At 40.1% G+C, this 27,944-nt stretch overlaps 14 non-coding genes across 14 annotated transcripts; all 14 read left to right on the top strand.

The window, feature by feature from the left end:
* Nucleotides 1-1,370: 1,370 nt before the first annotated feature.
* Nucleotides 1,371-1,443, top strand: trnav-aac (transfer RNA valine (anticodon AAC)). The gene has a single exon. It is a non-coding gene; the product is annotated as a tRNA-Val (tRNA).
* Nucleotides 1,444-1,572: 129 nt separating this feature from the next.
* trnav-cac (transfer RNA valine (anticodon CAC)) lies at nt 1,573-1,645 on the top strand. Its single transcript has one exon. It is a non-coding gene; the product is annotated as a tRNA-Val (tRNA).
* Nucleotides 1,646-4,193: 2,548 nt separating this feature from the next.
* On the top strand, nt 4,194-4,266 carry trnav-aac (transfer RNA valine (anticodon AAC)). The gene has a single exon. It is a non-coding gene; the product is annotated as a tRNA-Val (tRNA).
* A 2,273-nt stretch (nt 4,267-6,539) lies between these two features.
* Nucleotides 6,540-6,612, top strand: trnav-aac (transfer RNA valine (anticodon AAC)). The gene has a single exon. It is a non-coding gene; the product is annotated as a tRNA-Val (tRNA).
* Nucleotides 6,613-9,489: 2,877 nt separating this feature from the next.
* Nucleotides 9,490-9,562, top strand: trnav-aac (transfer RNA valine (anticodon AAC)). Its single transcript has one exon. It is a non-coding gene; the product is annotated as a tRNA-Val (tRNA).
* Nucleotides 9,563-10,997: 1,435 nt separating this feature from the next.
* trnav-aac (transfer RNA valine (anticodon AAC)) lies at nt 10,998-11,070 on the top strand. The gene has a single exon. It is a non-coding gene; the product is annotated as a tRNA-Val (tRNA).
* A 129-nt stretch (nt 11,071-11,199) lies between these two features.
* Nucleotides 11,200-11,272, top strand: trnav-aac (transfer RNA valine (anticodon AAC)). The gene has a single exon. It is a non-coding gene; the product is annotated as a tRNA-Val (tRNA).
* Nucleotides 11,273-12,707: 1,435 nt separating this feature from the next.
* On the top strand, nt 12,708-12,780 carry trnag-acc (transfer RNA glycine (anticodon ACC)). The gene has a single exon. It is a non-coding gene; the product is annotated as a tRNA-Gly (tRNA).
* Nucleotides 12,781-14,938: 2,158 nt separating this feature from the next.
* Nucleotides 14,939-15,011, top strand: trnav-aac (transfer RNA valine (anticodon AAC)). The gene has a single exon. It is a non-coding gene; the product is annotated as a tRNA-Val (tRNA).
* A 3,589-nt stretch (nt 15,012-18,600) lies between these two features.
* On the top strand, nt 18,601-18,673 carry trnav-aac (transfer RNA valine (anticodon AAC)). Its single transcript has one exon. It is a non-coding gene; the product is annotated as a tRNA-Val (tRNA).
* Nucleotides 18,674-20,105: 1,432 nt separating this feature from the next.
* On the top strand, nt 20,106-20,178 carry trnav-aac (transfer RNA valine (anticodon AAC)). Its single transcript has one exon. It is a non-coding gene; the product is annotated as a tRNA-Val (tRNA).
* Nucleotides 20,179-22,459: 2,281 nt separating this feature from the next.
* trnav-aac (transfer RNA valine (anticodon AAC)) lies at nt 22,460-22,532 on the top strand. Its single transcript has one exon. It is a non-coding gene; the product is annotated as a tRNA-Val (tRNA).
* A 1,435-nt stretch (nt 22,533-23,967) lies between these two features.
* Nucleotides 23,968-24,040, top strand: trnav-aac (transfer RNA valine (anticodon AAC)). The gene has a single exon. It is a non-coding gene; the product is annotated as a tRNA-Val (tRNA).
* Nucleotides 24,041-26,321: 2,281 nt separating this feature from the next.
* trnav-aac (transfer RNA valine (anticodon AAC)) lies at nt 26,322-26,394 on the top strand. Its single transcript has one exon. It is a non-coding gene; the product is annotated as a tRNA-Val (tRNA).
* The last annotated feature ends 1,550 nt before the right edge of the window (nt 26,395-27,944 follow it).

Here is a 27,944-nt window from a genome sequence, read left to right as displayed (position 1 = left end):
TCTGAGAGCGATAAATGTCCCTCCCAGCCAAAGTCAGCCACACCCTTAGTATTCCACTCATTGGGTTTCCGTAGTGTAGTGGTTATCACGTTCGCCTAACACACGAAAGGTCCCCGGTTCGAAACCGGGCGGAAACATTTTGTAATATTCAATATTTCCCAATGCCCAGAGGCTAGCATTTGGTTTGAAACAGTTGAGGTTTGTCTAAACCTTGCTGTCTACCTCTCCGACCTGTGGATCAATTTTGCCGTTTTTTGGGGGACCTCCACCATGCGATCTGTATGAATGTGACCAGACTGACAGCTTCTCTGAGCCAGGCAAATTCATTTATCAGGGTCATTGTAATGGATATTTCCAAAGAAATGGCAATATAATCCAAGGTAAAACAAACAAAAATGTAGATCGTTTTCTGTCATTTCAGCTGCTTGATGTGATTGTGTGATAGATTTAGTTGGCTGGCTAGCAAAGGAAAAGAAGCTAGCTTGCATAGGTACAGTGCATTCGGAAAGTTTTCAGACCCCTTACTTTTTTCCACATTTTGTTACGTTACAGCCTTATACTAAAATGGATGAAATAAAATAAAATCTATCTACACACAATCCCACATAATGACAAAGCGATAACATATAGTTTTTATTAATGAAAAAAATATTTTAAAAATACCTTATTTACATATATTTTCAGACCCTTTGCTATGAGGCTGGAAATTGAGCTCAGGTCCATCCTGTTTCCATTGATCATCCTTGAGATGTTTCTTCAACTTGATTGGAGTCCACCTGTGGTAAATTCAAATGATTGGTCATTTCTGCAGCATTGAAGGTACCCAAGAACACAGTGGCTTCCATCACTCTTAAATAGAAGAAGTTTGGAACCACCAAGCCTCTTCCAAGTTCCGGCTGCACACGATAATTCCCGGCTTCTCATGTCTAACTCACATAATATCCCAAATTGAGTACCACAGAAAGAGCCATAATACCCATTAAATATTTTAAAAATACCTTATTTATGTACGTTTTCAGACCCTTTGCTATGAGGCTGGAAATTGAGCTCAGGTCCATCCTGTTTCCATTGATCATCCTTGAGATGTTTCTTCAACTTGATTGGAGTCCACCTGTGGTAAATTCAAATGATTGGTCATTTCTGCAGCATTGAAGGTACCCAAGAACACAGTGGCTTCCATCACTCTTAAATGGAAGAAGTTTTGAACCACCAAGCCTCTTCCAAGAGCCGCTGCACACAATAATTCCCGGCTTCTCAAGCCTTATTGTTTAATTAATTGACTAAGTAATTTCTGATTTCATTAGGTTCTGAGAGCGATAAATGTCCCACCCAGCCAAAGTCAGCCACACCCTTAGTACTCCACTCATTGGGTTTCTGTAGTGTAGTGGTTATCACGTTCGCCTAACACGCGAAAGGTCCCCGGTTCGAGACCGGGCGGAAACACATTTTAACAAATTGGTCCTTCGCACTTCTCAGTATTTGCTATTCAGACTTTAGTTTCAGTAGTGTATTGGTTATCACGTTCGCCTCACACGCGAAAGTCAGTCACACCCTTAGTTTTCCAATCATTCGGTTTCTGTAGTGTAGTGGTTATCACGTTCGCCTCACACGCGAAAGGTCCCCGGTTCGAAACCGGGCGGAAACATTTTGTAATATTCAATATTTCCCAATGCCCAGAGGCTAGCATTTGGTTTGAAACAGTTGAGGTTTGTCTAAACCTTGCTGTCTACCTCTCCGACCTGTGGATCAATGTTGCCGTTTTTTTGGGGACCTCCACCATGCGATCTGTATGAATGTGACCAGACTGACAGCTTCTCTGAGCCAGGCAAATTCATTTATCAGGGTCATTGTAATGGATATTTCCAAAGAAATGGCAATATAATCCAAGGTAAAACAAACAAAAATGTAGATCGTTTTCTGTCATTTCAGCTGCTTGATGTGATTGTGTGATAGATTTAGTTGGCTGGCTAGCAAAGGAAAAGAAGCTAGCTTGCATAGGTACAGTGCATTCGGAAAGTTTTCAGACCCCTTACTTTTTTACACATTTTGTTACGTTACAGCCTTATACTAAAATGGATGAAATAAAATAAAATCTATCTACACACAATACCACATAATGACAAAGCGATAACATATAGTTTTTATTAATGAAAAAAATATTTTAAAAATACCTTAATTACATATATTTTCAGACCCTTTGCTATGAGGCTGGAAATTGAGCTCAGGTCCATCCTGTTTCCATTGATCATCCTTGAGATGTTTCTTCAACTTGATTGGAGTCCACCTGTGGTAAATTCAAATGATTGGTCATTTCTGCAGCATTGAAGGTACCCAAGAACACAGTGGCTTCCATCACTCTTAAATAGAAGAAGTTTGGAACCACCAAGCCTCTTCCAAGTTCCGGCTGCACACGATAATTCCCGGCTTCTCATGTCTACCTCACATAATATCCCAAATTGAGTACCACAGAAAGAGCCATAATACCCATTAAATATTTTAAAAATACCTTATTTATGTACGTTTTCAGACTCTTTGCTATGAGGCTGGAAATTGAGCTCAGGTCCATCCTGTTTCCATTGATCATCCTTGAGATGTTTCTTCAACTTGATTGGAGTCCACCTGTGGTAAATTCAAATGATTGGTCATTTCTGCAGCATTGAAGGTACCCAAGAACACAGTGGCTTCCATCACTCTTAAATAGAAGAAGTTTGGAACCACCAAGCCTCTTCCAAGTTCCGGCTGCACACGATAATTCCCGGCTTCTCATGTCTACCTCACATAATATCCCAAATTGAGTACCACATAAAGAGCCATAATACCCATTAAATATTTTAAAAATACCTTATTTACGTACGTTTTCAGACACCCTTAGTTTTCCAATCATTCAGTTTCCGTAGTGTAGTGGTTATCACATTCGCCTCACACGCAAAAGGTCCCCGGTTTGAAACTGGGCGGAAACATCTTGTAATATTCAATATTTCCCAATGCCCAGAGGCTAGCATTTGGTTTGAAACAGTTGAGGTTTGTCTAAACCTTGCTGTCTACCTCTCCGACCTGTGGATCAATGTTGCCGTTTTTTTGGGGACCTCCACCATGCGATCTGTATGAATGTGACCAGACTGACAGCTTCTCTGAGCCAGGCAAATTCATTTATCAGGGTCATTGTAATGGATATATCCAAAGAAATGGCAATATAATCCAAGGTAAAACAAACAAAAATGTAGATCGTTTTCTGTCATTTCAGCTGCTTGATGTGATTGTGTGATAGATTTAGTTGGCTGGCTAGCAAAGGAAAAGAAGCTAGCCTGCATAGGTACAGTGCATTCGGAATGTTTTCAGACCTCTTACTTTTTTCCACATTTTGTTACGTTACAGCCTTATACTAAAATGGATGAAATAAAATAAAATCTATCTACACACAATACCACATAATGACAAAGCGATAACATATAGTTTTTATTAACGAAAAAAATATTTTAAAAATACCTTATTTACATACATTTTCAGACCCTTTGCTATGAGGCTGGAAATTGAGCTCAGGTCCATCCTGTTTCCATTGATCATCCTTGAGATGTTTCTTCAACTTGATTGGAGTCCACCTGTGGTAAATTCAAATGATTGGTCATTTCTGCAGCATTGAAGGTACCCAAGAACACAGTGGCTTCCATCACTCTTAAATAGAAGAAGTTTGGAACCACCAAGCCTCTTCCAAGTTCCGGCTGCACACGATAATTCCCGGCTTCTCATGTCTACCTCACATAATATCCCAAATTGAGTACCACAGAAAGAGCCATAATACCCATTAAATATTTTAAAAATACCTTATTTATGTACGTTTTCAGACCCTTTGCTATGAGGCTGGAAATTGAGCTCAGGTCCATCCTGTTTCCATTGATCATCCTTGAGATGTTTCTTCAACTTGATTGGAGTCCACCTGTGGTAAATTCAAATGATTGGTCATTTCTGCAGCATTGAAGGTACCCAAGAACACAGTGGCTTCCATCACTCTTAAATGGAAGAAGTTTTGAACCACCAAGCCTCTTCCAAGAGCCGCTGCACACAATAATTCCCGGCTTCTCAAGCCTTATTGTTTAATTAATTGACTAAGTAATTTCTGATTTCATTAGGTTCTGAGAGCGATAAATGTCCCACCCAGCCAAAGTCAGCCACACCCTTAGTATTCCACTCATTGGGTTTCCGTAGTGTAGTGGTTATCACGTTCGCCTAACACGCGAAAGGTCCCCGGTTCGAGACCGGGCGGAAGCACATTTGAACAAATTGGTCCTTCGCACTTCTCAGTATTTGCTATTCAGACTTTAGTTTCAGTAGTGTATTGGTTATCACGTTCGCCTCACACGCGAAAGTCAGTCACACCCTTAGTTTTCCAATCATTCGGTTTCCGTAGTGTAGTGGTTATCACGTTTGCCTCACACGCGAAAGGTCCCCGATTCAAAACCGGGCGGAAACATTTGGTAATATTCAGTATTTCCCAATGCCCAGAGGCTAGCATTTGGTTTGAAACAGTTGAGGTTTGTCTAAACCTTGCTGTCTACCTCTCCGACCTGTGGATCAATTTTGCCGTTTTTTGGGGGACCTCCACCATGCGATCTGTATGAATGTGACCAGACTGACAGCTTCTCTGAGCCAGGCAAATTCATTTATCAGGGTCATTGTAATGGATATATCCAAAGAAATGGCAATATAATCCAAGGTAAAACAAACAAAAATGTAGATCGTTTTCTGTAATTTCAGCTGCTTGATGTGATTGTGTGATAGATTTAGTTGGCTGGCTAGCAAAGGAAAATAAGCTAGCCTGCATAGGTACAGTGCATTCGGAAAGTTTTCAGACCCCTTACTTTTTTCCACATTTTGTTACGTTACAGCCTTATACTAAAATGGATGAAATAAAATAAAATCTATCTACACACAATACCACATAATGACAAAGCGATAACATATAGTTTTTATTAATGAAAAAAATATTTTAAAAATACCTTATTTACATACATTTTCAGACCCTTTGCTATGAGGCTGGAAATTGAGCTCAGGTCCATCCTGTTTCCATTGATCATCCTTGAGATGTTTCTTCAACTTGATTGGAGTCCACCTGTGGTAAATTCAAATGATTGGTCATTTCTGCAGCATTGAAGGTACCCAAGAACACAGTGGCTTCCATCACTCTTAAATGGAAGAAGTTTTGAACCACCAAGCCTCTTCCAAGAGCCGCTGCACACAATAATTCCCGGCTTCTCAAGCCTTATTGTTTAATTAATTGACTAAGTAATTTCTGATTTCATTAGGTTCTGAGAGCGATAAATGTCCCACCCAGCCAAAGTCAGCCACACCCTTAGTATTCCACTCATTGGGTTTCCGTAGTGTAGTGGTTATCACGTTCACCTAACACGCGAAAGGTCCCCGGATCGAGACCGGGCGGAAACACATTTTAACAAATTGGTCCTTCGCACTTCTCAGTATTTGCTATTCAGACTTTAGTTTCAGTAGTGTATTGGTTATCACGTTCGCCTCACACGCGAAAGTCAGTCACACCCTTAGTTTTCCAATCATTCGGTTTCCGTAGTGTAGTGGTTATCACGTTCGCCTCACACGCAAAAGGTCCCCGATTCGAAACCGGGCGGAAACATTTGGTAATATTCAGTATTTCCCAATGCCCAGAGGCTAGCATTTGGTTTGAAACAGTTGAGGTTTGTCTAAACCTTGCTGTCTACCTCTCCGACCTGTGGATCAATGTTGCCGTTTTTTGGGGGACCTCCACCATGCGATCTGTATGAATGTGACCAGACTGACAGCTTCTCTGAGCCAGGCAAATTCATTTATCAGGGTCATTGTAATGGATATATCCAAAGAAATGGCAATATAATCCAAGGTAAAACAAACAAAAATGTAGATCGTTTTCTGTAATTTCAGCTGCTTGATGTGATTGTGTGATAGATTTAGTTGGCTGGCTAGCAAAGGAAAATAAGCTAGCCTGCATAGGTACAGTGCATTCGGAAAGTTTTCAAACCCCTTACTTTTTTCCACATTTTGTTACGTTACAGCCTTATACTAAAATGGATGAAATAAAATAAAATCTATCTACACACAATACCACATAATGACAAAGCGATAACATATAGTTTTTATTAATGAAAATAATATTTTAAAAATACCTTATTTACATACATTTTCAGACCCTTTGCTATGAGGCTGGAAATTGAGCTCAGGTCCATCCTGTTTCCATTGATCATCCTTGAGATGTTTCTTCAACTTGATTGGAGTCCACCTGTGGTAAATTCAAATGATTGGTCATTTCTGCAGCATTGAAGGTACCCAAGAACACAGTGGCTTCCATCACTCTTAAATGGAAGAAGTTTTGAACCACCAAGCCTCTTCCAAGAGCCGCTGCACACAATAATTCCCGGCTTCTCAAGCCTTATTGTTTAATTAATTGACTAAGCAATTTCTGATTTCATTAGGTTCTGAGAGCGATACATGTCCCACCCAGCCAAAGTCAGCCACACCCTTAGTACTCCACTCATTGGGTTTCCGTAGTGTAGTGGTTATCACGTTCGCCTAACACGCGAAAGGTCCCCGGTTCGAGACCGGGCGGAAACACATTTTAACAAATTGGTCCTTCGCACTTCTCAGTATTTGCTATTCAGACTTTAGTTTCAGTAGTGTATTGGTTATCACGTTCGCCTCACACGCGAAAGTCAGTCACACCCTTAGTTTTCCAATCATTCGGTTTCCGTAGTGTAGTGGTTATTACGTTCGCCTCACACGCGAAAGGTCCCCGGTTCGAAACCGGGCGGAAACATTTTGTAATATTCAATATTTCCCAATGCCCAGAGTCTAGCATTTGGTTTGAAACAGTTGAGGTTTGTCTAAACCTTGCTGTCTACCTCTCCGACCTGTGGATCAATGTTGCCGTTTTTTGGGGGACCTCCACCATGCGATCTGTATGAATGTGACCAGACTGACAGCTTCTCTGAGCCAGGCAAATTCATTTATCAGGGTCATTGTAATGGATATTTCCAAAGAAATGGCAATATAATCCAAGGTAAAACAAACAAAAATGTAGATCGTTTTCTGTCATTTCAGCTGCTTGATGTGATTGTGTGATAGATTTAGTTGGCTGGCTAGCAAAGGAAAAGAAGCTAGCTTGCATAGGTACAGTGCATTCGGAAAGTTTTCAGACCCCTTACTTTTTTCCACATTTTGTTACGTTACAGCCTTATACTAAAATGGATGAAATAAAATAAAATCTATCTACACACAATACCATATAATGACAAAGCGATAACATATAGTTTTTATTAATGAAAAAAATATTTTAAAAATACCTTATTTACATACATTTTCAGACCCTTTGCTATGAGGCTGGAAATTGAGCTCAGGTCCATCCTGTTTCCATTGATCATCCTTGAGATGTTTCTTCAACTTGATTGGAGTCCACCTGTGGTAAATTCAAATGATTGGTCATTTCTGCAGCATTGAAGGTACCCAAGAACACAGTGGCTTCCATCACTCTTAAATAGAAGAAGTTTGGAACCACCAAGCCTCTTCCAAGTTCCGGCTGCACACGATAATTCCCGGCTTCTCATGTCTACCTCACATAATATCCCAAATTGAGTACCACATAAAGAGCCATAATACCCATAAAATATTTTAAAAATACCTTATTTACGTACGTTTTCAGACCCTTTGCTATGAGGCTGGAAATTGAGCTCAGGTCCATCCTGTTTCCATTGATCATCCTTGAGATGTTTCTTCAACTTGATTGGAGTCCACCTGTGGTAAATTCAAATGATTGGTCATTTCTGCAGCATTGAAGGTACCCAAGAACACAGTGGCTTCCATCACTCTTAAATGGAAGAAGTTTTGAACCACCAAGCCTCTTCCAAGTTCAGGCTGCACACGATAATTCCCGGCTTCTCATGTCTACCTCACATAATATCCCAAATTGAGTACCACATAAAGAGCCATAATACCCATTAAATATTTTAAAAATACCTTATTTACGTACGTTTTCAGACACCCTTAGTTTTCCAATCATTCAGTTTCCGTAGTGTAGTGGTTATCACATTCGCCTCACACGCCAAAGGTCCCTGGTTCGAGACCGGGCGGAAACACATTTTAACAAATTGGTCCTTCGCACTTCTCAGTATTTGCTATTCAGACTTTAGTTTCAGGAGTGTATTGGTTATCACGTTCGCCTCACACGCGAAAGGTCCCTGGTTCGAAACCGGGCGGAAACATTTTGTAATATTCAATATTTCCCAATGCCCAGAGGCTAGCATTTGGTTTGAAACAGTTGAGGTTTGTCTAAACCTTGCTGTCTACCTCTCTGACCTCTGGATCAATGTTGCTGTTTTTTTGGGGACCTCCACCATGCGATCTGTATGAATGTGACCAGACTGACAGCTTCTCTGAGCCAGGCAAAATCATTTATCAGGGTCATTGTAATGGATATATCCAAAGAAATGGCAATATAATCCAAGGTAAAACAAACAAAAATGTAGATCGTTTTCTGTCATTTCAGCTGCTTGATGTGATTGTGTGATAGATTTAGTTGGCTGGCTAGCAAAGGAAAAGAAGCTAGCCTGCATAGGTACAGTGCATTCGGAAAGTTTTCAGACCCCTTACTTTTTTCCACATTTTGTTACGTTACAGCCTTATACTAAAATGGATGAAATAAAATAAAATCTATCTACACACAATACCACATAATGACAAAGCGATAACATATAGTTTTTATTAATGAAAAAAATATTTAAAAAAATACCTTATTTACATACATTTTCAGACCCTTTGCTATGAGGCTGGAAATTGAGCTCAGGTCCATCCTGTTTCCATTGATCATCCTTGAGATGTTTCTTCAACTTGATTGGAGTCCACCTGTGGTAAATTCAAATGATTGGTCATTTCTGCAGCATTGAAGGTACCCAAGAACACAGTGGCTTCCATCACTCTTAAATAGAAGAAGTTTGGAACCACCAAGCCTCTTCCAAGTTCCGGCTGCACACGATAATTCCCGGCTTCTCATGTCTACCTCACATAATATCCCAAATTGAGTACCACAGAAAGAGCCATAATACCCATTAAATATTTTTAAAATACCTTATTGACATACATTTTCAGACCCTTTGCTATGAGGCTGGAAATTGAGCTCAGGTCCATCCTGTTTCCATTGATCATCCTTGAGATGTTTCTTCAACTTGATTGGAGTCCACCTGTGGTAAATTCAAATGATTGGTCATTTCTGCAGCATTGAAGGTACCCAAGAACACAGTGGCTTCCATCACTCTTAAATGGAAGAAGTTTTGAACCACCAAGCCTCTTCCAAGAGCCGCTGCACACAATAATTCCCGGCTTCTCAATCCTTATTGTTTAATTAATTGACTAAGTAATTTCTGATTTCATTAGGTTCTGAGAGCGATAAATGTCCTACCCAGCCAAAGTCAGCCACACCCTTAGTACTCCACTCATTGGGTTTCCGTAGTGTAGTGGTTATCACGTTTGCCTAACACGCGAAAGGTCCCCGGTTCGAGACCGGGCGGAAACACATTTTAACAAATTGGTCCTTCGCACTTCTCAGAATTTGCTATTCAGACTTTAGTTTCAGTAGTGTATTGGTTATCACGTTCGCCTCACACGCGAAAGTCAGTCACACCCTTAGTCTTCCAGTCATTCGGTTTCCGTAGTGTAGTGGTTATCACGTTCGCCTCACACGCGAAAGGTCCCAGGTTCGAAACCGGGCGGAAACATTTTGTAATATTCAATATTTCCCAATGCCCAGAGGCTAGCATTTGGTTTGAAACAGTTGAGGTTTGTCTAAACCTTGCTGTCTACCTCTCCGACCTGTGGATCAATGTTGCCGTTTTTTTGGGGACCTCCACCATGCGATCTGTATGAATGTGACCAGACTGACAGCTTCTCTGAGCCAGGCAAATTCATTTATCCGGGTCATTGTAATGGATATATCCAAAGAAATGGCAATATAATCCAAGGTAAAACAAACAAAAATGTAGATCGTTTTCTGTCATTTCAGCTGCTTGATGTGATTGTGTGATAGATTTAGTTGGCTGGCTAGCAAAGGAAAAGAAGCTAGCCTGCATAGGTACAGTGCATTCGGAAAGTTTTCAGACCCCTTACTTTTTTCCACATTTTGTTATGTTACAGCCTTATACTAAAATGGATTAAATAAAATAAAATCTATCTACACACAATACCACATAATGACAAAGCGATAACATATAGTTTTTATTAATGAAAAAAATATTTTAAAAATACCTTATTTACATACATTTTCAGACCCTTTGCTATGAGACTGGAAATTGAGCTCAGGTCCATCCTGTTTCCATTGATCATCCTTGAGATGTTTCTTCAACTTGATTGGAGTCCACCTGTGGTAAATTCAAATGATTGGTCATTTCTGCAGCATTGAAGGTACCCAAGAACACAGTGGCTTCCATCACTCTTAAATAGAAGAAGTTTGGAACCACCAAGCCTCTTCCAAGTTCCGGCTGCACACGATAATTCCCGGCTTCTCATGTCTACCTCACATAATATCACAAATTGAGTACCACAGAAAGAGCCATAATACCCATTAAATATTTTAAAAATACCTTATTTACGTACGTTTTCAGACCCTTTGCTACGAGGCTGGAAATTGAGCTCAGGTCCATCCTGTTTCCATTGATCATCCTTGAGATGTTTCTTCAACTTGATTGGAGTCCACCTGTGGTAAATTCAAATGATTGGTCATTTCTGCAGCATTGAAGGTACCCAAGAACACAGTGGCTTCCATCACTCTTAAATGGAAGAAGTTTTGAACCACCAAGCCTCTTCCAAGAGCCGCTGCACACAATAATTCCCGGCTTCTCAAGCCTTATTGTTTAATTAATTGACTAAGTAATTTCTGATTTCATTAGATTCTGAGAGCGATAAATGTCCCACCCAGCCAAAGTCAGCCAAACCCTTAGTACTCCACTCATTGGGTTTCCGTAGTGTAGTGGTTATCATGTTCGCCTAACACGCGAAAGGTCCCCGGTTCGAGACCGGGCGGAAACACATTTTAACAAATTGGTCCTTCGCACTTCTCAGTATTTGCTATTCAGACTTTAGTTTCAGTAGTGTATTGGTTATCACGTTCGCCTCACACGCGAAAGTCAGTCACACCCTTAGTTTTCCCAAAATTTGGTTTCCGTAGTGTAGTGGTTATCACGTTCGCCTAACACGCGAAAGGTCCCCGGTTCGAGACCGGGCGGAAACACATTTTAACAAATTGATCATTCGCACTTCTCAGTATTTGCTATTCAGACTTTAGTTTCAGTAGTGTATTGGTTATCACGTTCGCCTCACACGCGAAAGTCAGTCACACCCTTAGTTTTCCAATCATTCGGTTTCCGTAGTGTAGTGGTTATCACGTTCGCCTCACACGCGAAAGGTCCCAGGTTTGAAACCGGGCGGAAACATTTTGTAATATTCAATATTTCCCAATCCCCAGAGGCTAGCATTTGGTTTGAAACAGTTGAGGTTTGTCTAAACCTTGCTGTCTACCTCTCCGACCTGTGGATCAATGTTGTCGTTTTTTTGGGGACCTCCACCATGCGATCTGTATGAATGTGACCAGACTGACAGCTTCTCTGAGCCAGGCAAATTCATTTATCAGGGTCATTGTAATGGATATATCCAAAGAAATGGCAATATAATCCAAGGTAAAACAAACAAAAATGTAGATCGTTTTCTGTCATTTCAGCTGCTTGATGTGATTGTGTGATAGATTTAGTTGGCTGGCTAGCAAAGGAAAATAAGCTAGCCTGCATAGGTACAGTGCATTCGGAAAGTTTTCAGACCCCTTACTTTTTTCCACATTTTGTTACGTTACAGCCTTATACTAAAATGGATGAAATAAAATAAAATCTATCTACACACAATACCACATAATGACAAAGCGATAACATATAGTTTTTATTAATGAAAAAAATATTTTAAAAATACCTTATTTACATACATTTTCAGACCCTTTGCTATGAGGTTGGAAATTGAGCTCAGGTCCATCCTGTTTCCATTGATCATCCTTGAGATGTTTCTTCAACTTGATTGGAGTCCACCTGTGGTAAATTCAAATGATTGGTCATTTCTGCAGCATTGAAGGTACCCAAGAACAGAGTGGCTTCCATCACTCTTAAATAGAAGAAGTTTGGAACCACCAAGCCTCTTCCAAGTTCCGGCTGCACACGATAATTCCCGGCTTCTCATGTCTACCTCACATAATATCCCAAATTGAGTACCACAGAAAGAGCCATAATACCCATTAAATATTTTAAAAATACCTTATTTACGTACGTTTTCAGACCCTTTGCTATGAGGCTGGAAATTGAGCTCAGGTCCATCCTGTTTCCATTGATCATCCTTGAGATGTTTCTTCAACTTGATTGGAGTCCACCTGTGGTAAATTCAAATGATTGGTCATTTCTGCAGCATTGAACGTACCCAAGAACACAGTGGCTTCCATCACTCTTAAATGGAAGAAGTTTTGAACCACCAAGCCTCTTCCAAGAGCCGCTGCACACAATAATTCCCGGCTTCTCAAGCCTTATTGTTTAATTAATTGACTAAGCAATTTCTGATTTCATTAGGTTCTGAGAGCGATAAATGTCCCACCCAGCCAAAGTCAGCCACACCCTTAGTACTCCACTCATTGGGTTTCCGTAGTGTAGTGGTTATCACGTTCGCCTACCACGCGAAAGGTCCCCGGTTCGAGACCGGGCGGAAACACATTTTAACAAATTGGTCCTTCGCACTTCTCAGTATTTGCTATTCAGACTTTAGTTTCAGTAGTGTATTGGTTATCACGTTCGCCTCACACGCGAAAGTCAGTCACACCCTTAGTTTTCCAATCATTTGGTTTCCGTAGTGTAGTGGTTATCACGTTCGCCTCACACGCGAAAGGTCCCAAGTTTGAAACCGGGCGGAAACATTTTGTAATATTCAATATTTCCCAATGCCCAGAGGCTAGCATTTGGTTTGAAACAGTTGAGGTTTGTCTAAACCTTGCTGTCTACCTCTCCGACCTGTGGATCAATGTTGCCGTTTTTTTTGGGGACCTCCACCATGCGATCTGTATGAATGTGACCAGACTGACAGCTTCTCTGAACCAGGCAAATTCATTTATCAGGGTCATTGTAATGGATATATCCAAAGAAATGGCAATATAATCCAAGGTAAAACAAACAAAAATGTAGATTGTTTTCTGTCATTTCAGCTGCTTGATGTGATTGTGTGATAGATTTAGTTGGCTGGCTAGCAAAGGAAAAGAAGCTAGCCTGCAAAGGTACAGTGCATTCGGAAAGTTTTCAGACCCCTTACTTTTTTCCACATTTTGTTACGTTACAGCCTTATACTAAAATTGATTAAATAAAATAAAATCTATCTACACACAATCCCACATAATGACAAAGCGATAACATATAGTTTTTATTAATGAAAAAATATTTTAAAAATACCTTATTTACATACATTTTCAGACCCTTTGCTATGAGGTTGGAAATTGAGCTCAGGTCCATCCTGTTTCCATTGATCATCCTTGAGATGTTTCTTCAACTTGATTGGAGTCCACCTGTGGTAAATTCAAATGATTGGTCATTTCTGCAGCATTGAAGGTACCCAAGAACAGAGTGGCTTCCATCACTCTTAAATAGAAGAAGTTTGGAACCACCAAGCCTCTTCCAAGTTCCGGCGGCACACGATAATTCCCGGCTTCTCATGCCTACCACACATAATATCCCAAATTTAGTACCACAGAAAGAGCCATAATACCCATTAAATATTTTAAAAATACCTTATTTACGTACGTTTTCAGACCCTTTGCTATGAGGCTGGAAATTGAGCTCAGGTCCATCCTGTTTCCATTGATCATCCTTGAGATGTTTCTTCAACTTGATTGGAGTCCACCTGTGGTAAATTCAAATGATTGGTCATTTCTGCAGCATTGAAGGTACCCAAGAACACAGTGGCTTCCATCACTCTTAAATGGAAGAAGTTTTGAACCACCAAGCCTCTTCCAAGAGCCGCTGCACACAATAATTCCCGGCTTCTCAAGCCTTATTGTTTAATTAATTGACTAAGTAATTTCTGATATCATTAGGTTCTGAGAGCGATAAATGTCCCACCCAGCCAAAGTCAGCCACAGCCTTAGTATTCAACTCATTGGGTTTCCGTGAGTTGAATATATATCCAAAGAATATGGATATATCCAAAGAAATGGCAATATAATCCAAGGTAAAACAAACAAAAATGTAGATCGTTTTCTGTCATTTCAGCTGCTTGATGTGATTGTGTGATAGATTTAGTTGGCTGGCTAGCAAAGGAAAATAAGCTAGCCTGCATAGGTACAGTGCATTCGGAAAGTTTTCAGACCCCTTACTTTTTTCCACATTTTGTTACGTTACAGCCTTATACTAAAATGGATGAAATAAAATAAAATCTATCTACACACAATACCACATACTGACAAAGCGATAACATATAGTTTTTATTAATGAAAAAAATATTTTAAAAATAGCTTATTTACATACATTTTCAGACCCTTTGCTATGAGGCTGGAAATTGAGCTCAGGTCCATCCTGTTTCCATTGATCATCCTTGAGATGTTTCTTCAACTTGATTGGAGTCCACCTGTGGTAAATTCAAATGATTGGTCATTTCTGCAGCATTGAAGGTACCCAAGAACACAGTGGCTTCCATCACTCTTAAATGGAAGAAGTTTTGAACCACCAAGCCTCTTCCAAGAGCCGCTGCAAACAATAATTCCCGGCTTCTCAAGCCTTATTGTTTAATTAATTGACTAAGTAATTTCTGGTTTCATTAGGTTCTGAGAGCGATAAATGTCCCACCCAGCCAAAGTCAGCCACACCCTTAGTATTCCACTCATTGGGTTTCCGTAGTGTAGTGGTTATCACGTTCGCCTAACACGCGAAAGGACCCCGGTTCGAGACCGGGCGGAAACACATTTTAACAAATTGGTCCTTCGCACTTCTCAGTATTTGCTATTCAGACTTTAGTTTCAGTAGTGTATTGGTTATCACGTTCGCCTCACACGCGAAAGTCAGTCACACCCTTAGTTTTCCAATCATTTGGTTTCCGTAGTGTAGTGGTTATCACGTTCGCCTCACACGCGAAAGGTCCCAAGTTTGAAACCGGGCGGAAACATTTTGTAATATTCAATATTTCCCAATCCCCAGAGGCTAGCATTTGGTTTGAAACAGTTGAGGTTTGTCTAAACCTTGCTGTCTACCTCTCCGACCTGTGGATCAATGTTGCCGTTTTTTGGGGGACCTCCACCATGCGATCTGTATGAATGTGACCAGACTGACAGCTTCTCTGAGCCAGGCAAATTCATTTATCAGGGTCATTGTAATGGATATATCCAAAGAAATGGCAATATAATCCAAGGTAAAACAAACAAAAATGTAGATTGTTTTCTGTCATTTCAGCTGCTTGATGTGATTGTGTGATAGATTTAGTTGGCTGGCTAGCAAAGGAAAAGAAGCTAGCCTGCAAAGGTACAGTGCATTCGGAAAGTTTTCAGACCCCTTACTTTTTTCCACATTTTGTTACGTTACAGCCTTATACTAAAATTGATTAAATAAAATAAAATCTATCTACACACAATCCCACATAATGACAAAGCGATAACATATAGTTTTTATTAATGAAAAAATATTTTAAAAATACCTTATTTACATACATTTTCAGACCCTTTGCTATGAGGTTGGAAATTGAGCTCAGGTCCATCCTGTTTCCATTGATCATCCTTGAGATGTTTCTTCAACTTGATTGGAGTCCACCTGTGGTAAATTCAAATGATTGGTCATTTCTGCAGCATTGAAGGTACCCAAGAACAGAGTGGCTTCCATCACTCTTAAATAGAAGAAGTTTGGAACCACCAAGCCTCTTCCAAGTTCCGGCTGCACACGATAATTCCCGGCTTCTCATGTCTACCTCACATAATATCCCAAATTGAGTACCACAGAAAGAGCCATAATACCCATTAAATATTTTAAAAATACCTTATTTACGTACGTTTTCAGACCCTTTGCTATGAGGCTGGAAATTGAGCTCAGGTCCATCCTGTTTCCATTGATCATCCTTGAGATGTTTCTTCAACTTGATTGGAGTCCACCTGTGGTAAATTCAAATGATTGGTCATTTCTGCAGCATTGAAGGTACCCAAGAACACAGTGGCTTCCATCACTCTTAAATGGAAGAAGTTTTGAACCACCAAGCCTCTTCCAAGAGCCGCTGCACACAATAATTCCCGGCTTCTCAAGCCTTATTGTTTAATTAATTGACTAAGCAATTTCTGATTTCATTAGGTTCTGAGAGCGATAAATGTCCCACCCAGCCAAAGTCAGCCACACCCTTAGTACTCAACTCATTGGGTTTCCGTAGTGTAGTGGTTATCACGTTCGCCTAACACGCGAAAGGTCCCCGGTTCGAGACCGGGCGGAAAAATATTTTAACAAATTGGTCCTTCGCACTTCTCAGTATTTGCTATTCAGACTTTAGTTTCAGTAGTGTAGTGGTTGTCACATTCGCTTCGCACGCGAAAGGTCCCCTGTTCGAAACCGGGCGGAAACATTTTGTAATATTCAATATTTCCCAATGCCCAGAGGCTAGCATTTGGTTTGAAACAGTTGAGGTTTGTCTAAACCTTGCTGTCTACCTCTCCGACCTGTGGATCAATGTTGCCGTTTTTTTTGGGGACCTCCACCATGCGATCTGTATGAATGTGACCAGACTGACAGCTTCTCTGAGCAAGGCAAATTCATTTATCAGGGTCATTGTAATGGATATATCCAAAGAAATGGCAATATAATCCAAGGTAAAACAAACAAAAATGTAGATTGTTTTCTGTCATTTCAGCTGCTTGATGTGATTGTGTGATAGATTTAGTTGGCTGGCTAGCAAAGGAAAAGAAGCTAGCCTGCATAGGTACAGTGCATTCGGAAAGTTTTCAGACCCCTTACTTTTTTCCACATTTTGTTACGTTACAGCCTTATACTAAAATGGATGAAATAAAATAAAATCTATCTACACACAATCCCACATAATGACAAAGCGATAACATATAGTTTTTATTAATGAAAAAATATTTTAAAAATACCTTATTTACATACATTTTCAGACCCTTTGCTATGAGGTTGGAAATTGAGCTCAGGTCCATCCTGTTTCCATTGATCATCCTTGAGATGTTTCTTCAACTTGATTGGAGTCCACCTGTGGTAAATTCAAATGATTGGTCATTTCTGCAGCATTGAAGGTACCCAAGAACAGAGTGGCTTCCATCACTCTTAAATAGAAGAAGTTTGGAACCACCAAGCCTCTTCCAAGTTCCGGCGGCACACGATAATTCCCGGCTTCTCATGCCTACCACACATAATATCCCAAATTTAGTACCACAGAAAGAGCCATAATACCCATTAAATATTTTAAAAATACCTTATTTACGTACGTTTTCAGACCCTTTGCTATGAGGCTGGAAATTGAGCTCAGGTCCATCCTGTTTCCATTGATCATCCTTGAGATGTTTCTTCAACTTGATTGGAGTCCACCTGTGGTAAATTCAAATGATTGGTCATTTCTGCAGCATTGAAGGTACCCAAGAACACAGTGGCTTCCATCACTCTTAAATGGAAGAAGTTTTGAACCACCAAGCCTCTTCCAAGAGCCGCTGCACACAATAATTCCCGGCTTCTCAAGCCTTATTGTTTAATTAATTGACTAAGTAATTTCTGATATCATTAGGTTCTGAGAGCGATAAATGTCCCACCCAGCCAAAGTCAGCCACAGCCTTAGTATTCAACTCATTGGGTTTCCGTGAGTTGAATATATATCCAAAGAATATGGATATATCCAAAGAAATGGCAATATAATCCAAGGTAAAACAAACAAAAATGTAGATCGTTTTCTGTCATTTCAGCTGCTTGATGTGATTGTGTGATAGATTTAGTTGGCTGGCTAGCAAAGGAAAATAAGCTAGCCTGCATAGGTACAGTGCATTCGGAAAGTTTTCAGACCCCTTACTTTTTTCCACATTTTGTTACGTTACAGCCTTATACTAAAATGGATGAAATAAAATAAAATCTATCTACACACAATACCACATACTGACAAAGCGATAACATATAGTTTTTATTAATGAAAAAAATATTTTAAAAATAGCTTATTTACATACATTTTCAGACCCTTTGCTATGAGGCTGGAAATTGAGCTCAGGTCCATCCTGTTTCCATTGATCATCCTTGAGATGTTTCTTCAACTTGATTGGAGTCCACCTGTGGTAAATTCAAATGATTGGTCATTTCTGCAGCATTGAAGGTACCCAAGAACACAGTGGCTTCCATCACTCTTAAATGGAAGAAGTTTTGAACCACCAAGCCTCTTCCAAGAGCCGCTGCAAACAATAATTCCCGGCTTCTCAAGCCTTATTGTTTAATTAATTGACTAAGTAATTTCTGGTTTCATTAGGTTCTGAGAGCGATAAATGTCCCACCCAGCCAAAGTCAGCCACACCCTTAGTATTCCACTCATTGGGTTTCCGTAGTGTAGTGGTTATCACGTTCGCCTAACACGCGAAAGGACCCCGGTTCGAGACCGGGCGGAAACACATTTTAACAAATTGGTCCTTCGCACTTCGTAGTTGCTATTCAGACTTTAGTTTCAGTAGTGTATTGGTTATCACGTTCGCCTCACACGCGAAAGTCAGTCACACCCTTAGTTTTCCAATCATTCGGTTTCCGTAGTGTAGTGGTTATCACGTTCGCCTCACACGCGAAAGGTCCCCGGTTCGAAACTGGGCGGAAATGTTTGGTAATATTCAATATTTCCCAATGCCCAGAGGCTAGCATTTGGTTTGAAACAGTTGAGGTTTGTCTAAACCTTGCTATCTACCTCTCCGACCTGTGGATCAGTGTTGCCGTTTTTTTGGGGACCTCCACCATGCGATCTGTATGAATGTGACCAGACTGACAGCTTCTCTGAGCCAGGCAAATTCATTTATCAGGGTCATTGTAATGGATATATCCAAAGAAATGGCAATATAATCCAAGGTAAAACAAACAAAAATGTAGATCGTTTTCTGTCATTTCAGCTGCTTGATGTGATTGTGTGATAGATTTAGTTGGCTGGCTAGCAAAGGAAAAGAAGCTAGCCTGCATAGGTACAGTGCATTCGGAAAGTTTTCAGACCCCTTACTTTTTTCCACATTTTGTTTCGTTACAGCCTTATACTAAAATGGATGAAATAAAATCAAATCTATCTACACACAATACCACATAATGACAAAGCGATAACATATAGTTTTTATTAATGAAAAAAATATTTTAAAAATACCTTATTTACATACATTTTCAGACCCTTTGCTATGAGGCTGGAAATTGAGCTCAGGTCCATCCTGTTTCCATTGATCATCCTTGAGATGTTTCTTCAACTTGATTGGAGTCCACCTGTGGTAAATTCAAATGATTGGTCATTTCTGCAGCATTGAAGGTACCCAAGAACACAGTGGCTTCCATCACTCTTAAATAGAAGAAGTTTGGAACCACCAAGCCTCTTCCAAGTTCCGGCTGCACACGATAATTCCCGGCTTCTCATGTCTACCTCACATAATATCCCAAATTGAGTACCACAGAAAGAGCCATAATACCCATTAAATATTTTAAAAATACCTTATTTACGTACGTTTTCAGACCCTTTGCTATGAGGCTGGAAATTGAGCTCAGGTCCATCCTGTTTCCATTGATCATCCTTGAGATGTTTCTTCAACTTGATTGGAGTCCACCTGTGGTAAATTCAAATGATTGGTCATTTCTGCAGCATTGAAGGTACCCAAGAACACAGTGGCTTCCATCACTCTTAAATGGAAGAAGTTTTGAACCACCAAGCCTCTTCCAAGAGCCGCTGCACACAATAATTCCCGGCTTCTCAAGCCTTATTGTTTAATTAATTGACTAAGTAATTTCTGATTTCATTAGGTTCTGAGAGCGATAAATGTCCCACCCAGCCAAAGTCAGCCACACCCTTAGTATTCCACTCATTGGGTTTCCGTAGTGTAGTGGTTATCACGTTCGCCTAACACGCGAAAGGACCCCGGTTCGAGACCGGGCGGAAACACATTTTAACAAATTGGTTCTTCGCACTTCGTATTTGCTATTCAGACTTTAGTTTCAGTAGTGTATTGGTTATCACGTTCGCCTCACACGCGAAAGTCAGTCACACCCTTAGTTTTCCAATCATTCGGTTTCCGTAGTGTAGTGGTTATCACGTTCGCCTAACACGCGAAAGGTCCCCGGTTCGAGACCGGGCGGAAAAATATTTTAACAAATTGGTCCTTCGCACTTCTCAGTATTTGCTATTCAGACTTTAGTTTCAGTAGTGTAGTGGTTGTCACATTCGCTTCGCACGCGAAAGGTCCCCTGTTCGAAACCGGGCGGAAACATTTTGTAATATTCAATATTTCCCAATGCCCAGAGGCTAGCATTTGGTTTGAAACAGTTGAGGTTTGTCTAAACCTTGCTGTCTACCTCTCCGACCTGTGGATCAATGTTGCCGTTTTTTTTGGGGACCTCCACCATGCGATCTGTATGAATGTGACCAGACTGACAGCTTCTCTGAGCAAGGCAAATTCATTTATCAGGGTCATTGTAATGGATATATCCAAAGAAATGGCAATATAATCCAAGGTAAAACAAACAAAAATGTAGATTGTTTTCTGTCATTTCAGCTGCTTGATGTGATTGTGTGATAGATTTAGTTGGCTGGCTAGCAAAGGAAAATAAGCTAGCCTGCATAGGTACAGTGCATTCGGAAAGTTTTCAGACCCCTTACTTTTTTCCACATTTTGTTACGTTACAGCCTTATACTAAAATGGATGAAATAAAATCAAATCTATCTACACACAATCCCACATAATGACAAAGCGATAACATATAGTTTTTATTAATGAAAAAATATTTTAAAAATACCTTATTTACATACATTTTCAGACCCTTTGCTATGAGGTTGGAAATTGAGCTCAGGTCCATCCTGTTTCCATTGATCATCCTTGAGATGTTTCTTCAACTTGATTGGAGTCCACCTGTGGTAAATTCAAATGATTGGTCATTTCTGCAGCATTGAAGGTACCCAAGAACAGAGTGGCTTCCATCACTCTTAAATAGAAGAAGTTTGGAACCACCAAGCCTCTTCCAAGTTCCGGCGGCACACGATAATTCCCGGCTTCTCATGCCTACCACACATAATATCCCAAATTTAGTACCACAGAAAGAGCCATAATACCCATTAAATATTTTAAAAATACCTTATTTACGTACGTTTTCAGACCCTTTGCTATGAGGCTGGAAATTGAGCTCAGGTCCATCCTGTTTCCATTGATCATCCTTGAGATGTTTCTTCAACTTGATTGGAGTCCACCTGTGGTAAATTCAAATGATTGGTCATTTCTGCAGCATTGAAGGTACCCAAGAACACAGTGGCTTCCATCACTCTTAAATGGAAGAAGTTTTGAACCACCAAGCCTCTTCCAAGAGCCGCTGCACACAATAATTCCCGGCTTCTCAAGCCTTATTGTTTAATTAATTGACTAAGTAATTTCTGATATCATTAGGTTCTGAGAGCGATAAATGTCCCACCCAGCCAAAGTCAGCCACACCCTTAGTATTCAACTCATTGGGTTTCCGTGAGTTGAATATATATCCAAAGAATATGGATATATCCAAAGAAATGGCAATATAATCCAAGGTAAAACAAACAAAAATGTAGATCGTTTTCTGTCATTTCAGCTGCTTGATGTGATTGTGTGATAGATTTAGTTGGCTGGCTAGCAAAGGAAAATAAGCTAGCCTGCATAGGTACAGTGCATTCGGAAAGTTTTCAGACCCCTTACTTTTTTCCACATTTTGTTACGTTACAGCCTTATACTAAAATGGATGAAATAAAATCAAATCTATCTACACACAATACCACATAATGACAAAGCGATAACATATAGTCTTTATTAATGAAAAAAATATTTTAAAAATAGCTTATTTACATACATTTTCAGACCCTTTGCTATGAGGCTGGAAATTGAGCTCAGGTCCATCCTGTTTCCATTGATCATCCTTGAGATGTTTCTTCAACTTGATTGGAGTCCACCTGTGGTAAATTCAAATGATTGGTCATTTCTGCAGCATTGAAGGTACCCAAGAACACAGTGGCTTCCATCACTCTTAAATGGAAGAAGTTTTGAACCACCAAGCCTCTTCCAAGAGCCGCTGCACACAATAATTCCCGGCTTCTCAAGCCTTATTGTTTAATTAATTGACTAAGTAATTTCTGATTTCATTAGGTTCTGAGAGCGATAAATGTCCCACCCAGCCAAAGTCAGCCACACCCTTAGTATTCCACTCATTGGGTTTCTGTAGTGTAGTGGTTATCACGTTCGCCTAACACGCGAAAGGACCCTGGTTCGAGACCGGGCGGAAACACATTTTAACAAATTGGACCTTCGCACTTCTCAGTATTTGCTATTCAGACTTTAGTTTCAGTAGTGTATTGGTTATCACGTTCGCCTCACACGCGAAAGTCAGTCACACCCTTAGTTTTCCAATCATTCGGTTTCAGTAGTGTAGTGGTTATCAGGTTCGCCTCACACGCGAAAGGTCCCCGGTTCGAAACTGGGTGGAAACATTTGGTAATATTCAATATTTCCCAATGCCCAGAGGCTAGCATTTGGTGTGAAACAGTTGAGGTTTGTCTAAACCTTGCTATCTACCTCTCCGACCTGTGGATCAGTGTTGCCGTTTTTTTGGGGACCTCCACCATGCGATCTGTATGAATGTGACCAGACTGACAGCTTCTCTGAGCCAGGCAAATTCATTTATCAGGGTCATTGTAATGGATATATCCAAAGAAATGGCAATATAATCCAAGGTAAAACAAACAAAAATGTAGATCGTTTTCTGTCATTTCAGCTGCTTGATGTGATTGTGTGATAGATTTAGTTGGCTGGCTAGCAAAGGAAAAGAAGCTAGCCTGCATAGGTACAGTGCATTCGGAAAGTTTTCAGACCCCTTACTTTTTTCCACATTTTGTTTCGTTACAGCCTTATACTAAAATGGATGAAATAAAATCAAATCTATCTACACACAATACCACATAATGACAAAGCGATAACATATAGTTTTTATTAATGAAAAAAATATTTTAAAAATACCTTATTTACATACATTTTCAGACCCTTTGCTATGAGGCTGGAAATTGAGCTCAGGTCCATCCTGTTTCCATTGATCATCCTTGAGATGTTTCTTCAACTTGATTGGAGTCCACCTGTGGTAAATTCAAATGATTGGTCATTTCTGCAGCATTGAAGGTACCCAAGAACACAGTGGCTTCCATCACTCTTAAATAGAAGAAGTTTGGAACCACCAAGCCTCTTCCAAGTTCCGGCTGCACACGATAATTCCCGGCTTCTCATGTCTACCTCACATAATATCCCAAATTGAGTACCACAGAAAGAGCCATAATACCCATTAAATATTTTAAAAATACCTTATTTACGTACGTTTTCAGACCCTTTGCTATGAGGCTGGAAATTGAGCTCAGGTCCATCCTGTTTCCATTGATCATCCTTGAGATGTTTCTTCAACTTGATTGGAGTCCACCTGTGGTAAATTCAAATGATTGGTCATTTCTGCAGCATTGAAGGTACCCAAGAACACAGTGGCTTCCATCACTCTTAAATGGAAGAAGTTTTGAACCACCAAGCCTCTTCCAAGAGCCGCTGCACACAATAATTCCCGGCTTCTCAAGCCTTATTGTTTAATTAATTGACTAAGTAATTTCTGATTTCATTAGGTTCTGAGAGCGATAAATGTCCCACCCAGCCAAAGTCAGCCACACCCTTAGTATTCCACTCATTGGGTTTCCGTAGTGTAGTGGTTATCACGTTCGCCTAACACGCGAAAGGACCCCGGTTCGAGACCGGGCGGAAACACATTTTAACAAATTGGTTCTTCGCACTTCGTATTTGCTATTCAGACTTTAGTTTCAGTAGTGTATTGGTTATCACGTTCGCCTCACACGCGAAAGTCAGTCACACCCTTAGTTTTCCAATCATTCGGTTTCCGTAGTGTAGTGGTTATCACGTTCGCCTAACACGCGAAAGGTCCCCGGTTCGAGACCGGGCGGAAAAATATTTTAACAAATTGGTCCTTCGCACTTCTCAGTATTTGCTATTCAGACTTTAGTTTCAGTAGTGTAGTGGTTGTCACATTCGCTTCGCACGCGAAAGGTCCCCTGTTCGAAACCGGGCGGAAACATTTTGTAATATTCAATATTTCCCAATGCCCAGAGGCTAGCATTTGGTTTGAAACAGTTGAGGTTTGTCTAAACCTTGCTGTCTACCTCTCCGACCTGTGGATCAATGTTGCCGTTTTTTTTGGGGACCTCCACCATGCGATCTGTATGAATGTGACCAGACTGACAGCTTCTCTGAGCAAGGCAAATTCATTTATCAGGGTCATTGTAATGGATATATCCAAAGAAATGGCAATATAATCCAAGGTAAAACAAACAAAAATGTAGATTGTTTTCTGTCATTTCAGCTGCTTGATGTGATTGTGTGATAGATTTAGTTGGCTGGCTAGCAAAGGAAAATAAGCTAGCCTGCATAGGTACAGTGCATTCGGAAAGTTTTCAGACCCCTTACTTTTTTCCACATTTTGTTACGTTACAGCCTTATACTAAAATGGATGAAATAAAATCAAATCTATCTACACACAATCCCACATAATGACAAAGCGATAACATATAGTTTTTATTAATGAAAAAATATTTTAAAAATACCTTATTTACATACATTTTCAGACCCTTTGCTATGAGGTTGGAAATTGAGCTCAGGTCCATCCTGTTTCCATTGATCATCCTTGAGATGTTTCTTCAACTTGATTGGAGTCCACCTGTGGTAAATTCAAATGATTGGTCATTTCTGCAGCATTGAAGGTACCCAAGAACAGAGTGGCTTCCATCACTCTTAAATAGAAGAAGTTTGGAACCACCAAGCCTCTTCCAAGTTCCGGCGGCACACGATAATTCCCGGCTTCTCATGCCTACCACACATAATATCCCAAATTTAGTACCACAGAAAGAGCCATAATACCCATTAAATATTTTAAAAATACCTTATTTACGTACGTTTTCAGACCCTTTGCTATGAGGCTGGAAATTGAGCTCAGGTCCATCCTGTTTCCATTGATCATCCTTGAGATGTTTCTTCAACTTGATTGGAGTCCACCTGTGGTAAATTCAAATGATTGGTCATTTCTGCAGCATTGAAGGTACCCAAGAACACAGTGGCTTCCATCACTCTTAAATGGAAGAAGTTTTGAACCACCAAGCCTCTTCCAAGAGCCGCTGCACACAATAATTCCCGGCTTCTCAAGCCTTATTGTTTAATTAATTGACTAAGTAATTTCTGATATCATTAGGTTCTGAGAGCGATAAATGTCCCACCCAGCCAAAGTCAGCCACACCCTTAGTATTCAACTCATTGGGTTTCCGTGAGTTGAATATATATCCAAAGAATATGGATATATCCAAAGAAATGGCAATATAATCCAAGGTAAAACAAACAAAAATGTAGATCGTTTTCTGTCATTTCAGCTGCTTGATGTGATTGTGTGATAGATTTAGTTGGCTGGCTAGCAAAGGAAAATAAGCTAGCCTGCATAGGTACAGTGCATTCGGAAAGTTTTCAGACCCCTTACTTTTTTCCACATTTTGTTACGTTACAGCCTTATACTAAAATGGATGAAATAAAATCAAATCTATCTACACACAATACCACATAATGACAAAGCGATAACATATAGTCTTTATTAATGAAAAAAATATTTTAAAAATAGCTTATTTACATACATTTTCAGACCCTTTGCTATGAGGCTGGAAATTGAGCTCAGGTCCATCCTGTTTCCATTGATCATCCTTGAGATGTTTCTTCAACTTGATTGGAGTCCACCTGTGGTAAATTCAAATGATTGGTCATTTCTGCAGCATTGAAGGTACCCAAGAACACAGTGGCTTCCATCACTCTTAAATGGAAGAAGTTTTGAACCACCAAGCCTCTTCCAAGAGCCGCTGCACACAATAATTCCCGGCTTCTCAAGCCTTATTGTTTAATTAATTGACTAAGTAATTTCTGATTTCATTAGGTTCTGAGAGCGATAAATGTCCCACCCAGCCAAAGTCAGCCACACCCTTAGTATTCCACTCATTGGGTTTCTGTAGTGTAGTGGTTATCACGTTCGCCTAACACGCGAAAGGACCCTGGTTCGAGACCGGGCGGAAACACATTTTAACAAATTGGACCTTCGCACTTCTCAGTATTTGCTATTCAGACTTTAGTTTCAGTAGTGTATTGGTTATCACGTTCGCCTCACACGCGAAAGTCAGTCACACCCTTAGTTTTCCAATCATTCGGTTTCAGTAGTGTAGTGGTTATCAGGTTCGCCTCACACGCGAAAGGTCCCCGGTTCGAAACTGGGTGGAAACATTTGGTAATATTCAATATTTCCCAATGCCCAGAGGCTAGCATTTGGTGTGAAACAGTTGAGGTTTGTCTAAACCTTGCTATCTACCTCTCCGACCTGTGGATCAGTGTTGCCGTTTTTTTGGGGACCTCCACCATGCGATCTGTATGAATGTGACCAGACTGACAGCTTCTCTGAGCCAGGCAAATTCATTTATCAGGGTCATTGTAATGGATATATCCAAAGAAATGGCAATATAATCCAAGGTAAAACAAACAAAAATGTAGATCGTTTTCTGTCATTTCAGCTGCTTGATGTGATTGTGTGATAGATTTAGTTGGCTGGCTAGCAAAGGAAAATAAGCTAGCTTGCAGAGGTACAGTGCATTCGGAAAGTTTTCAGACCCCTTACTTTTTTCCACATTTTGTTTCGTTACAGCCTTATACTAAAATGGATGAAATAAAATCAAATCTATCTACACACAATACCACATAATGACAAAGCGATAACATATAGTTTTTATTAATGAAAAAAATATTTTAAAAATACCTTATTTACATACATTTTCAGACCCTTTGCTATGAGGCTGGAAATTGAGCTCAGGTCCATCCTGTTTCCATTGATCATCCTTGAGATGTTTCTTCAACTTGATTGGAGTCCACCTGTGGTAAATTCAAATGATTGGTCATTTCTGCAGCATTGAAGGTACCCAAGAACACAGTGGCTTCCATCACTCTTAAATAGAAGAAGTTTGGAACCACCAAGCCTCTTCCAAGTTCCGGCTGCACACGATAAATTCCCGGCTTCTCATGTCTACCTCACATAATATCCCAAATTGAGTACCACAGAAAGAGCCATAATACCCATTAAATATTTTAAAAATACCTTATTTACGTACGTTTTCAGACCCTTTGCTATGAGGCTGGAAATTGAGCTCAGGTCCATCCTGTTTCCATTGATCATCCTTGAGATGTTTCTTCAACTTCATTCGAGTCCACCTGTGGTAAATTCAAATGATTGGTCATTTCTGCAGCATTGAAGGTACCCAAGAACACAGTGGCTTCCATCACTCTTAAATAGAAGAAGTTTGGAACCACCAAGCCTCTTCCAAGTTCCGGCTGCACAAGATAATTCCCGGCTTCTCATGTCTACCTCACATAATATCCCAAATTGAGTACCACAGAAAGAGCCATAATACCCATTAAATATTTTAAAAATACCTTATTTACGTACGTTTTCAGACCCTTTGCTATGAGGCTGGAAATTGAGCTCAGGTCCATCCTGTTTCCATTGATCATCCTTGAGATGTTTCTTCAACTTGATTGGAGTCCACCTGTGGTAAATTCAAATGATTGGTCATTTCTGCAGTAT

This window comes from Oncorhynchus mykiss, chromosome 8 (genome assembly GCF_057628025.1).
Source record: "Oncorhynchus mykiss isolate SJ-2025 chromosome 8, ASM5762802v1, whole genome shotgun sequence".
NCBI classification, from domain to species: Eukaryota; Metazoa; Chordata; class Actinopteri; order Salmoniformes; family Salmonidae; genus Oncorhynchus; species Oncorhynchus mykiss.
Note: the sequence above shows the minus strand (reverse complement) of the source record. Positions and strands in the feature narration are given on the sequence as shown.